At 37.4% G+C, this 14302-nt stretch overlaps 1 pseudogene; it reads left to right on the forward strand.

The window, feature by feature from the left end:
- Positions 1-6508: 6508 nt before the first annotated feature.
- Positions 6509-7149, forward strand: LOC140507812 (uncharacterized; annotated as a pseudogene).
- Positions 7150-14302: the final 7153 nt, after the last annotated feature.

A 14302-nucleotide genomic window follows, 5' to 3' on the forward strand; every position in this document is an offset into this window, starting at 1 on the left:
AAAATCATCAAGATTTGGCAACTGGTTGTATATGGTGGTGAAAAACATGACTTTTCAGCTCTAGATCTATGATTCCATGGATGCAGAAGTTAAGGATAACTCCAAAAATATAAATTCGGTTGACTTAAGTGACTTGCCCAGGGTCACACAGCTAATAAATGTCTGAGGCTGGATTTGGACTCAGATCTTCCTAGTGCTAGTGCTTTATCCACTGTACCAACTAGCTACTATGAAAGGAAGGAGAAAGTACTATAGTTTAGAGAGGATGGGAGGCTCTGTTAAGGGATTTTATTTTATTTTTAGGATGGAAACATGCTTTTGTAGGTAGCAAAGATGGAGCCAGTAGATAGGGATAGGATGAAGGTGAGAGATGGGACTGGACATTGTAGAAACAAACTGCCAGGAGCAGGAGAAAGGGCTGAAGTAAATGGGTTGGCCTTGTCGAGTAGAGGGGCCACTCAATCAGATTCCAAGTAAGGGAGGAGGAAATATAGGATGACATCTAGGGCTTTAAGTATATAAAGAAGTGGAGAAGAAAGAGCTTGTAACAAATGTCCTATATTTTCTCAGTAAAGAATAACAAGTCTTCTGATGAACGGAGAAATGGGGTTGGGGACGAATGTAGAAAAATAACGGGCATGAAACTGTCTGCATTTGAAATGTACAACAACAAGCTCATCCACAGGACTCTTGCCAGAGTTAGAGTTGGGCGTTTTAACTAAGATTTGGGAAGAATCCATTTCATCCTATGTAACCCTCTCTATGGACCAGCCTGAGCTCTGTTGGCCACAAACACATATTCTTCACTGAGCCAACAGCAACAAAAAAAGTTATCATCAAATTCTGCCCATATGATAAGCCATCCAAAAAACATTAACTAGAAAGATGGAAAAAATTGTTACACACAATGCTTTTAAAATCCCAATATATGGAAATAGGTATTTAGTGGCAGATCATATGTTAGAATCTTCACTTCTTCAGTTGTTGCTGCTCAGTTGTATTTGACTCTTTGTGATCCCATTTGGAATTTTCTTGGCAGAGATTTGCCATTTCCTTCCCCAACTCACTTTATAGATGAAGAAACTGAGGCAAACAGGGTTAAGTGGCTGGCCATTTCCTAATCTAGTTCATTTTAAAGATGAGAAAACTGAGGTAAGTAGGGCTAAGTGACCAGCCCAACGTCATACAGCAAGTGTCAGACTGGATTTTAACTCAGGAAGATGCACCACCTCCCTATCAAAGGTCTAATAAAAGATTGTTGGTTTGGTGGGTGTTTTTTGTGGAGGTGGGAGAGTGGAGGAGGAGCAGAACATTGGGATAGGAACTCCCACTTTGGAAAATCACTCCGCTAATGCAGATTAGTAACTTCTCTGTAATTAATAGTCCTAGAGGGTTAACTAGGAGACTCTAGGAGGTCAATTCACAGAACCATTCAGTCAAAACTTGACTTGCCTAAAGTTATATAGGCTAGTACATTTCAAAGCAGGATTCTAACCCACATCCTTTAGTATCCATTATGGGTTATCTCCCCAAATGAAGTCATATTTCATAAAAAAAAATAATAATAAAGATCATTCTCTGATTTAAGAGGAGGTATGGTTGGTGCTAATGTAATGAACATGGTAGTCTCAGATTACTCCAGATTCATTAGAAGACGATGAGCAAATTTCTTACTCTAATTATTGAAGTATATGTAAGATATGGTTGTTTCTGCTAGTTAAGAGTAAGACTTTCTAGAACACTGAGAATACAAATTAGGAAATCAGATATGGTGGTTATAATGCAATTTAGTTAATGTGGGCTACTTTTCTTAAATCAGTGCAAGAATATCTATTGAGAAAAAAAGTCTTCATTTTCCTGTTTATAAATAGTTATGGCTTAGTGCATAACAATAGCTCTATCTCTGCTATTGCAGTGCATTTAAAAGCCAGATGATGACTGTATTGAAAAAGAAGCGAGAGAAAATCAATAGATTATTGCTTCAGTGGAGCTTACAACAGTGCTGATTAGAGAACACAAATGGATTGCATAATAGTAAAATAACTATAAACTTGGTATGGATTTAAGCCCATGTTAAGACCATTCTTAACCACATGTATCTTTAGAAAACATGCATTGAAATTAGAACAGCAAATTAAATTTATTCAACCACAAAATCTAATACATATAAGAAATAGCATTTATTAATGATCTGGAAGAGGGAGCAAATAGCATGTTAATGAAAATTGCAGAAAATATTAAATTGGAAGGTGTTACAAACAACTATGCAGACAGAAGTGGGCTACGAATGGCTACAGATGAACCTTAGAAAGTTGGAAAACATAATGGGTGGATAGATTAAGTTTTTAAATGCAAATTATTATAACTCGTATTTAAATTTCCAAAAGACCCTTGCATAAAATTTGAGGGTGTTAGAGCAACATGCACCATGGAGGCTCTATCGGAAGATGCCCTGGGTGAAGAAACAGAGTTAGAAATAGTAAGCAGTTCAAGGCACAATCTGGATTATATGTAAACATTTTGGTTCTAGGGAAAATGAGGAAAAATTGGAGGCTAGGAAGAATGCTAAAACGGGTATGGAAATGGAGAGAACGAAGAAAAGAATAGATATGTCAATCACTCAATCAATCAACAAGAAATTATTAAGCACCCCGTATGTACCAGGTACTATGTTGGGAGCTATGGATGTAAATACAAAAGTGAAGCAATTTGCCCTTGAGGAGCTTACAGGTGTAATTGAACCATCTCCTCTAAAGTGCCAGCATCCTCAGTCAGACTGTCATCTCTCCATGCCTGGACTATTGCAATAACCTGCTGGTGGGGCTGCCTACCACAAGTCTCTGCCCTCTCTAGCTCATCCTCCACTCAGTTTTGCAAGTGATCTTAAAGCACTGATCTGACCAAGTCACCCTCCTGCTTAATAAACCTATGACCTCCAGGATCAAATGTAGAATCATCTGCTTGGCATTCAAAGCCCTTCTTAACCCTCTCTTCCCAGTCTTCTTATACCTCACACTGCTTCCTTCTCCCCCACTTCAATCCAGTAACCCTGATCCCCTGGCTTTTCCTCTCACAAGAAAGCCATTTACCCCACCCTAGGTATTTTCCCTGGCTGTCCCCCATGCCTGAAATACTTTTCCTCCTTATCTCTACCTCCTACCTTCCTTCTAGTCCCAGCTAAAATCTTATCTTGTACTAGAAACCTTTCTACATCCCCCTAAATTTTAGTGTCTTCTCTCTGATGATTATTTCCAATTTATCTTGTATATAACTTGCTTGTTTATAATTGTTTTCATGTTGTCTCTTCCACTGGACTGTGAGGTCCTTAAGATCAAAGACTATCTTTTGCATTTCTTTGTATCCCTAGTGTTTAGAATGGTGCCTGTCTCTTAGTAGGTGCTCAATAAATTCATTGACCAATTAACTCAATTTATACAATAATCCTCTGTAAATATTTGAAGTTAAAAAAATAACTTTTATGTATAACAGTTTGCATACATTACTTATCTTAACTGTGCAATAATCCAATGAGACACATATTACAAAGATTGTTGTTCTCATTTTGTAGGTGAGGAAACTGAGGCTTTGGGAGCTGAATTGACTTGTTTGTGGTCACCCACCTATTAGAAGTTAGACATGGAATTTGAAATCAGATTTTTTTAAATTATATGTAATCTAATAAAGCTACATAGTCAATAAATTGGTCTGGTATCACAGATTTAGAGCTAAAAATCTAGTTCAATCCCCTCATGTTAGAGGAAATTGAAAACAGGGAGGTCCAAACAATTTGCCCAAGTAACACAATGTGAACTCAGATCTTCTTGACTAAATACTAACATTTTATGCTCTATGCCACTGAAGCTATTAATTGATACATAGTGAGGAAATAAAATATGGAGTTTTAAAAAGACTTTTAAAAAATAAACAATTTAAATTACTTCCCTCTTTCCCCAGTCCCTGTCCCTTCTGTTTCCCCTTTGCTCAACAAATTTTAAAAGGCCCTTCCTACCCTTGTATCTTTATCTTAAATGGAAGGTCCTAATGATATCAGTAGGTAGAGCAAAGGGAGGTGATGGAATGACCACTGTTCCAGTAGAAGCAATGGATCCCAATGGGCCACGTGGATCACAGGTTCTTAACCCAAGACCCACATACCCCTAAAGAATCCATAGATAAATTTCAGGTTGTTCATGAACTTGGATGGGGAAAAAAGCAAGTTACATTTTTATTTTTGCTGATCTTTGGTTTCCTTTGTAATCTTATATTTTGTTTTATGCATTTCTAAACATTATTCTGAGAAGAGAGCCACAGGCTTCAATGGGACTGCCAAAGACATCCATGACATGAAAAAAAGTAAAGAATCCCTGATTTATATGAACTAATTCCTTCTTGTTCTTCAGTACTTCCAAAAAGATGTTAGTTTCATGATGTCTTTCTAGCCTTGGGAGGAAAATCCCTATGTGTGAGCTGGTACCATACTCTTCAGGTTTCTCCTTCAAAGAAAAAAGAAGAAGCTCAGTTTTTCAGAATAGGTAAGCTTCATTAGCAATAAACAATTATTACAGGTGAGCCCTGGGGTCATTTCATTCCCTGTCACACACAATAAAAAGAGAAGACTGTCTGGTTCAGCCCCAAAGGCTCCAGAAACATCTTCCAGGTGAGTTTTTTCAGTTACCTAATGTTATCTCTGTGAAGTATGACTAAATCATCTTTTAGTTGCTTGTTTTTCACTTACTAATTGTCATCTGATGAAAGGGGGAAACTGTGACCCAGTGATGTAAAACTGAATCTCTCTCTTAAAAAAAAAAAAAAAGGTAAGAAATAGCTTTTATTTCTTTTATCTTAAAACACCAACCCATTGTCTGATTCTAAACTGAAATCACTTCTTTATTATTTGGGTAACTGAATGAGATTTTTCCCCTTCATTTTATTTTAATAAGCAGGCAGGAACATCAGAGCTTTCAAGGGAAATTCTCCATTTGAAGAGAATATAACGTATTTAGAAAACAAGGAACAAGGTGATTTTTAGCCCTTAACTGGGGGCTAAAATATTGAAGTAAACATTTTTAAATTTTCTGGGTTTTCCAATATTTTTTTACCCTTTCCACATATTTTAATATGAGAAAGTACTGAAGGAAGAAAAAAAATAGATGCTTTCATGTGTTATAGAAGTGTTTTCCATATTAATTTGGCCACAACACATTTTTTTGTCCTTGAAATATATTGACATAAACCATAACGAAAAGAAAGTATCTAATCATATAAAATGTTCTTAAAAATAAAAGTTAATTGGGGATATTTTGGAGCAAAATAGAACAAACTAAACACTTTCTAACAGTAAGAAACTGTCACACAGAAAACATATTTTTGATACATATATTATTTTACGCTCCATGCAAGTCTTCCTTGAAGTTTCATCACAGAGTTGCACCTAGGTTTTCAAAAGCTATGACAACAAAATACAAGGCTTTAAGTATAGGCTTGGTTACAGAGAGAATCTGCTGTCTAAGAACCAGCCTAAGGAAAGCCTCTTCACAAGGATCTGGGCACCAGACAATTAATTTTTTGGCACTGTGGCTCATGAGACAAAAAATTAGTACAGAAAATCCTGTGTATCGAACTGTTACAAAACAAGACAAATGCACCCAGAATTATATATTTTTTAGATTATCTGGAAACATTAACTTAATTATTATTTTATTTTATTTTTATTCTTAAAGTGTGTTCTTTATCTAATAATCAAGTATTTTACACACTATGTGAAGAAATAAATTATGTAAGTGTGTATAGCATGCTTGTGTATATACATATACATGCGTGTGTGTATATATGTGTATATATACATATATATATATATATATGAAGGGAGAGAAAGTAATATATTCAGATTTCCTTATTTGCCACTGTAAGGAGGACCTGTGAATGTTCCTTCTATTAAACTGAGCTAAAGGACAGCTCAGGGCAGCTAGGTAACACAATAAATAGAGCATCAAGCCTGGAGTCAGGAAGTTCAAATCCTGAGTTCAAATCCAGTCTCAGAAACTAACTGTGTGACCCTGACAAGCCATTTAACCCTGTTTGCCTCAGTTTCATCACCTATAAAGTGAGTTGGAGAAGGATATGGCAAACCACTCCAGGATCTTTGACAAGAAAACCCCAAATGGGGTCAAAAAAAGTCAGACACAACTGAAACAACTAAACAACAACAAGGGACAGGTCTACCTTGAAGGGGCAAAGAAAGATATTGGCAGGGCCGATTTCACTGGATGCCAAAAGGAAACTAGAAACATCATTTCATGGGATACTTGGTCAACTTGCTTTGTTGAGCTTATGGGGAGCAAACACACCATCATCAAGATAATTACAACAGAGTCTTTCATCTCAGTCTCTGCCAGCAAAAGGCTGCTCTCAGACAGACTCCTCTCTGCTGCTCTCCCCTGCTCTTGATGTTGCCATAGACTTTGCCTATGGATCTGCACCCTCTGTCCCCTAGTCATGTGCCACCACCATGATGAGTCTTGGGAAGATTGCTAAAAATCAAGGTGAGCCAAAGAAAATGGGCATTCTTCCAAAGCACATAGAAGAGAATGAGGATGGGGACACATCAGAAGCAGTGGAAAAGTTGTGGTCCCTCAAAAGAATGGCAAGAAAGCTGTGGCTAAACCAGCAGAAAAAAGGTACCACTGGCCAAAATAGCTGTTGTCATTACCAGACCTGCAGAAAGAAGTCATGACTCCCAGTAAGAAAGTCTCCATGCCCCTGACAAGAAAATGACTACCTCAGTCAAAGCTGTCATCAGAGTAGGTCAGAAGGGAGCCACTCCAGCTAAAGCAATAGCTCCCATCCCCCTTCATCAAAGGAACAAAAAATGGGAAGAATGTTGAGAAAGAGGGCAGTGAATCTGAAGAAGAAGACAGTAAAGATGAGAAGAATGAAGAATCTGAGCCTTCAAAAGCCACAAAAATGAGAGGAGCTTCAAACAAACAAGACTCTGGGGATGAGGAGGAAGAAGATAGTGATGAAGATGAAGAAGATGAGAAGGATTCTGAAGAAGAAGCTATGGAAGGGAAGTCCACTTCTGGGAAATGTGCCCTTGACAAAGCTGGGAAAGCCATGGAATCAGAGGAGGAAGATGAAGAGGAAGATTAGAAGGAGGAAGATAAGGAAGAAAAAGAAGTTCCCACAAAAAGAAAAATGACCAGGAAAGAGGAAAAAGGAAATAGGCAAATAGAAAGCCCCTAAAGTCGAGAAATAGACATTGGAAATTGAAGCAATTTTCAACCTCTTTGTTGACAACCTGAATTTCAGCAAAACCACTTAGAACTAAAAACTGGCATCACAGACTTCTTTGCAAAAAAAAGGACCTTACCACTGTAGATGATCATGAGGAAGTTTGGCTATTTGGAATTGAATTAAATTTGGAATTAAATTAAATTTGGAATTAAAGTCAGCTGAGGACTTGCAAAAAACCCTGGAACTCAGTTGCTCCAAAGTCCTTGGCTCTTACATGGAACTGGAAAAAGGAAAAAGAAAACCAAAAAGATTGAAATGCTACAATGCTCTTTGTTGGTCTTACAATGTAACTCAGGGAGAAGTTAAGGAAGTGTTTGAGGATGCTCTTGAGGTTAGACTGGTCTGTACCAAGTATGGGACACCCAAAGGAATTGCTTACATTGAATTTAAAACAGAAGCAGAAGTGGACAAGACCTTGGAAGAGAAATAAGGATCTGAGACTGATGGTCAGGAGCTCATTTTGGACAACACAGGGGAGAAAAGTCAAGGACAAGAGAATTCAAGTGGTGAGCCAGAATAAGAGTAAGCTGGCAGATTAAAGACACTGGCACTGAATAACCTTGTCTAGACTGCCTCTGAGGAAAGCCTGCAGGAGATATCTGAGAAGCCAAGGTCTATCCACTTAACCCAAAACAACGAAGATAAATCCAAAGAGTGCACACCCATTGAATTTGCCTCTGTGGAAGGTACAAAAGGAGCTTCAAATTTTTGGAACAATATAGAAATTGAAGGCAGAGTGATCTGGCTAAAGAGACAGAAGACAACTAATGCACCACCAAGAAGCCAGTCTTATAAAACTTTGTCAAAGGTCTGTCTGAGGACACAACAAAAGAAGCATTGAAAGGTTCATTTCACAGCTCTACTGGTGTCAGGACAGTCACAGACAGTGAAACAAAGTCATCTAAAGGCTTTAGTTTTGCAGACTTAGACTCTAAAGAAGGTGCTGTGAGAGGTCATGGAAGACAGGGAGATTAAAGAAAAAGAAGCTAACTCTGAATTCAGCCAAATTCAGTGGCTCTGGAGGCCATGGTAGCAGCCACGGCACTGGTGGTCATGGAAGTGTCAGTGGCTGAGGATCTAGTAGAGGAAGCTAAAGGGGCTTTGGTGGCAGAGGCTGAGGAAACTTTTGAGGTAAGGGCGGTTTCCAAGGAGGCTGAGGAGGAGTACAGTAGACAAGAAGCCACAAGGAAAGAAGATCAAGTTTGAATAGCTTCTCCCCCAGTTTCTTTTCCCCTACTCTTTGAACAGACTCTGGGGGTTTTGTCTAATCATCTAATCATTGACAGAATCTTCTGAGGAGATTCCAAGACAAATATGCAGTCCAGAGGTCTTTTCAGAAAAACCTGGAAGAAATTTCAAGGGAGAGAGGGTGTTGTTTTTTACTGGATGAATGTTCCATATAAACTTTTTCGGAAAGATGAGTGAAGTTGTGAGACTTAGCCTCTTTGTCTGTGAGTTGTCTTGAGTTTATAATGTTCTACCCCACTTACAAAACTATTTTTTCCTGCCAAAAAAAAGAGAGAGTGATGAATATGATAACCCTAACATCCATTACTCAGCATGAATTAGGGAAATTCTATAAAGAATTTAACAAGGTTCTCTAAAACAAATAAGCATATATGTTGATACTCGGTGACTTTAATGAGAAGGTAAGCCAGGAGGAGGACAATTAAAACTATATTGGAAAATATACATTAGGATTAAAAAATGAAAAATGTCAAAGGCTTGAAGACCACTCAGAGGATACACCTGTACATTAAAAATACTTTCTTCAAGAAGAGAGTCAGATAGTTTTGGATGACTTAAGGACCAAATGTTATCATGCAAAAATAAAAAGAATATATCTGAATAGAAAAGAAATAACTATGAATTGATACAGGAATCCTTCTCAATAAACTAATTATATACAGTCAGATCATTGATAACTTGAACCAAGGTAAAAATCAGTAATATCTGGCTAAATCAGCTCATTTCTAGAATATTTAAAGATCAAACTGGAATGAGGTTAATGAATAGACAGAGAATATGTTATAGATCTGTCGGCATTTCTATAGTGATCTAATCCTATTGCTACTGATAGTAGAATGACTGCCTTTAAATTCTACCACCTCATCATGCAATGTGCTAAGTGACAAAAATACTCAAAAGATGAAAGTTAGAGGACCTGACCAAAGATATTCAGAGGAAATGTATGTTAGGTGCAGTAAAATTTCAAAGACATTCAAAGTCAGTTTTCAAGATGTCTTGAAAGAGAGCAAAAGTATAAAGAATGGAAAAATTCATAAACCTTAATTCTTTGCTTTTAGGTGACTGAGGTGACATCAGATATCACTAAACTTCAGTGATGTGGTGCAGTGGGTAACAGTGCTATACTTGGAGTTAGGAAGACCTGCTTCAGATACTTGCTAGTTGGGTGACCTTTCACAAGACACTTAAACTCCCACAAACTCAGTTTCCTTATCTGTAAAATGGAGAGAATAATAGAAGCTACTTCATAGGGTTGTTGTGAGGAATCAAACGGATTAATATACATACAGAGCTTTGAAAATTATAAAAACATTATTGAAATGCTAGATATTAATATTGTTGTTGTTAACACTTTAACTATTTTCTTATCCATACAAATTTATTAAAAGAATGCTCTATGTATGTATGTATGGTACTGTGGGAAGAGGCCAAGAATCAGAGGACCTACAATCAAATCCCAGCTCTTCCATTAACCATTATCTAATCTTCACCTCTCTAGACCTGAATTTATTAATTTGAAAATGAGAAGAATGGACCAGATCTCTAAGGTCTTCTCCAACTCTAAATAGATGAATCCATGCAGAGTATCCTTTTTTTAAATTTTCGTTTCCTAGAGCCATTAAAGAGTTACTTTATTTAGTCAAAGGGTTGAGTGAATAAAGCTATATGACATGGTGAGATATCACTATAGCAAAAGTGGATAAGATAACCTGCAGGGAAAAGAGACTTGAGGAAGGCAGACCAATCAGGAGGCTACTTGATAGAAAAAAAAATACAAAACAATACACAAACAAACCAAATGCACAGGAGTTTAGAATCTCTAGATACTCTGGACCTTGATTTGGTATTAACAGTCTCCTGGTTCTCCTTTGCAGGGTTTTGACTCCACTTTATAACTTCTAATTATTTGAAAATTTAGAGCTCAAAACCTTAAAAAATGTTTTAAATTGTTTTAACATATAATTGGGGGAAGTAAAATATTCTATGTATATTGGAAATCATTTTGAATGTCCTTTAGTGAGGACCCATTCTGCCCATTCCTCTCTGTTGGGGAATGTATTCTAGTTTCACTTCTGCCTCTTTGAATAGCTGACTTCTGTGCCTTCATCTTCCCTTTACTCCTCTCCAGGTACTTTACTATCCAGGGACTGCTCCTTAAACAGGACACTCCATCTCCTGACTGTCATTTGCTGTCTCCCATACCTGGAATTCATCTCTACTCTTTAACTTTCACAACTTCCTTCAGGTTTCAGCTAAAATTCTATCTTCCATGAAGAGTATCCTTAATGAAAACAATTTACCACAATAATTTTCTATAGTATTTCATATCTTTATAATTATACAAATGGGAAGAATAGAGGATATACTATCTTACTCTGCCTTATTTCCTTATTTTTTTCAAAAAGCATTGACTCGGTTGAATAAAATTAAGCTTTAAAGGTTCTCAATCAAGGTGTCTTTCACATTTATATTAAAATTTTAGAAGATTCTATGACTGTTCTAACTATTGAGGTTACCTTGTTCAGTAATCTGCTGAGGATCAGAACCTCAATTAGTGCTATTTACCATTGACATGGAAGAAATTTCATTGGGGTCCAAATAGAATTCAGGTTCTTTTTTTATGGCAAAAGACTCTAGAAGCTATCACATTAGAAGTAACATTATACTTATTGAATCATCCTTCCACACACACAACACATCAATGCATCTTCAATGAATTCATACTCATTTGAAAGAGATCAGCTTATCCACAATAGAAAAACAAAGTGGATGAAAAGTTCATGCAGTCAGAATTATGACATGCAGTTGAATGGGAAGCCTACTGAACTATTCCATCAGTAGATGCATCTCGGAGAGGTGGTACAGATGGACATAGAACTGGGCTCATATTTTAATGGGAAGAGATCAGGCTGTATCACATTTGGGAAACTACAAAGTGCTTAGAAAGATCCCAAAGTACTTGCTACTGTAGAAAGCTGTCCTTTTGATAGCTACAGAAGATCTTGAATTTGTTTATAGCTGCTAGCAAGTACTCTCCATCATGGACATATGTGCATGATGATATGTAATCAGAAAAGGAAATGAACTAGTCTAGTAGAGAGAGTAGATGGCCTAAGTACTACAGTACTTAATACCTCTGATCTATTAAAATAATGACAGGAAGTTGTCTTGCACCTTTGTGGGCTCTTTAAGTAAGATTTACTAAAAGAAATGGGCAAGAATTACATAGGATTAGAAAGCCTGGAGGAATGTTATCATCGGTGTAGGAAAAATCTATATTGATAATGTCACAAATTCATTGAGGTTTTAAAGTGTATATTTCATACTTTAAAGTAAAATAAAATTATAAATAGTAATGAAATGTTTTACCCATCATTGCTTTTCCCATTACATCCATCACCAAGTTTCCATTTTGGAAATGCTGCATTATACTTTCTTGATGGTAAACTACCACTAATCCATCTTATTTAGGACATCACAAACAAATGTTCTGGTCATTAAAATGTTGCTTTTTTCAACATATTCCAATGAAGAATTCAGTTTCTATTATGTGCTGTATTTTCCCTCTCTCTAATGTGGGATTGATATATATATACCCTATATGAAATGTTGTCTCCAAGTGTGACCTTATTAGTATCTCTTAGTAACATAGGTGCACTACCAGAAGGCAGAACTTGTCCTTTTACATGTCTTTGAAGTCAAGAAAACACCACATATAATGGTAATACTTTCATTAAAAAATAATTCTAGAAAGAAACAAAGAGTTTCTTAGTGACTGTGGCAAGTAAATTGATTAATCATTTAACTATTTGATGAGTTGGGGCAGAATAATGAGTTTTCAGGAGGAAGTAGAACATTAGAGCTTAAGAGGTATTGTTCTGGTAAGGTTCATGGCTAAGCTACAGAAGCGTTTTGTCTGACAGCGAGTAGCACCATAGGATGAAACTTTACTAATCTTTCTGGCTACAGTACCACAACAGTGCTGTTCTGAATGAACAGTGGCTCCTAGATCCCTGCCCTGAGCCCTCACTTGTACCTCATCACTTCACAACTATTCTGTAGCCTGGGTGATTTTTTCATGGATGTGATACCCCATACTTGCCTGTGCTTGAGCTCACCTGCCATTTTCCACCCTCCTCAAATATCCTTTCACAGCCTCCCTGGTGATCCTTGGCTTCTTGGCCTGGAATTCACTGCCTGGAAGAGCTCAGTGTCATCTATAAACTCAGAGATGTTGCTGTGAACTCCCTCTTTCAAATCATTTGTAAAACTGTTAACTAAGACCAGTCCTGGCATAGCTCCCTGGAGGGATAAACATAGAGAAACAGCATGGGATAAGTGTAAAAAACCAGGAATGAATGAAGTAACAGGCATAGTTTGGGCAAAATCAGGGGTGAGAAACCACAGCAGTTAGGAAAATAAGTAACAGTGAGACTACTAGAATAACGTTAAGCAGTGTTTTAAAGGTAAAAGGAGAGCAGACAACATCTATTGGGGAACAACAGGATAGCATAGTGATGAAATTCAGTAATGGAAGACACATTACAGTTACCTCTTGATTATTAGTTTTGGAAAAGGAGACCATTGGTGTTCGTGGTATAGGATGATGGATAATAAGCTAACACACAGCAGGAAAGATAAGCTTTATCTTTGGGCATCAGCTATGAGGTGTTGAGTTAGCTATGAGGAATTCATCCCCAGAACCCGTGGCAGTAAAGATGGAGGTGCTGAAGAGGAAAAGGTGAAGCAGAAAGAGCTCTAGACGGAGCCCAAAGATGGATATTAGAATTTTAGCGTTGCTACTTTGGACCTACATGTCCTTAGGCATATCATTTATCCTCTGTGTGCCTCGTGTAAAATGAGTTTTACTTCGTGAAACCTAAAGCCTTTTTTGACTCAAACATTTTATGATTTGACAGGGAGGGACTACAGAATAAGTCCATGTGCCAGGGGAAGCTAACCTAAGATCAGGGAAGGGCGAGTTAGGGCTGTGGGGATAGCTAGGAGTGAGGAGATAACTTAAACCTCATGTAGCTCATCTGAGCACAGATAATATGAATTAGATTATGCTATATCTGAAGGTAGTGACTATAACCTTTGGATTGAATGAAAGGGAAAAACCATAGTCTGGAGAACTGACTGATAAAAAGGTTAATTATCCTGGAGGATAAACAGGGTTTTGGGCAATTCTAAGGGAAAAGAATGGAAAGATTTGGCATTTGCCTGGGTTTGCAGAAAAGACTAGAAAGGAGAATAGAAAGACAACAGATTGGCAGGTTGACAAAAAGGGAGGATTTTGTACTTAAACATCTGGAGTTAGAAATCCAAGGAAAGCTGATACATGATGATGAAGGCACTCCCATGGAACAATGGACCTCCTGTGCCCTTTACTTCTGAGTGATTTGGATGTAGCTAGAATGATGACAATTCTTAATCTGTCAATGATACCCTCTATCTCCTGCTGCTCCTCTCCCTGGCTGAAAGTCTCTTCTCCTTCCTCAGATTTTCTTGGAGTAATATGTCTGGATTGCTCCTTGGCCCCCATTACCTTCGACTTTGAATTATCCCTGACTATCTCCATGTCTACCATCACAGAAAGTAAACTTCCAGAGGACAAGAACTTTGCCATTTAAAAAAAAATCTTTGTTTCAAGGGCCTGGCACAGTGCCATGCATATAATTGTTTAATTTAATTGAATGATTTTTGGGGTCATTCTACAATGGTGCCAGTCTACAAGTCAGTCAGCAATATTTATTCAATG

This window comes from Notamacropus eugenii, chromosome 5 (assembly GCF_028372415.1).
Source record: "Notamacropus eugenii isolate mMacEug1 chromosome 5, mMacEug1.pri_v2, whole genome shotgun sequence".
Lineage (NCBI taxonomy): Eukaryota > Metazoa > Chordata > Mammalia > Diprotodontia > Macropodidae > Notamacropus > Notamacropus eugenii.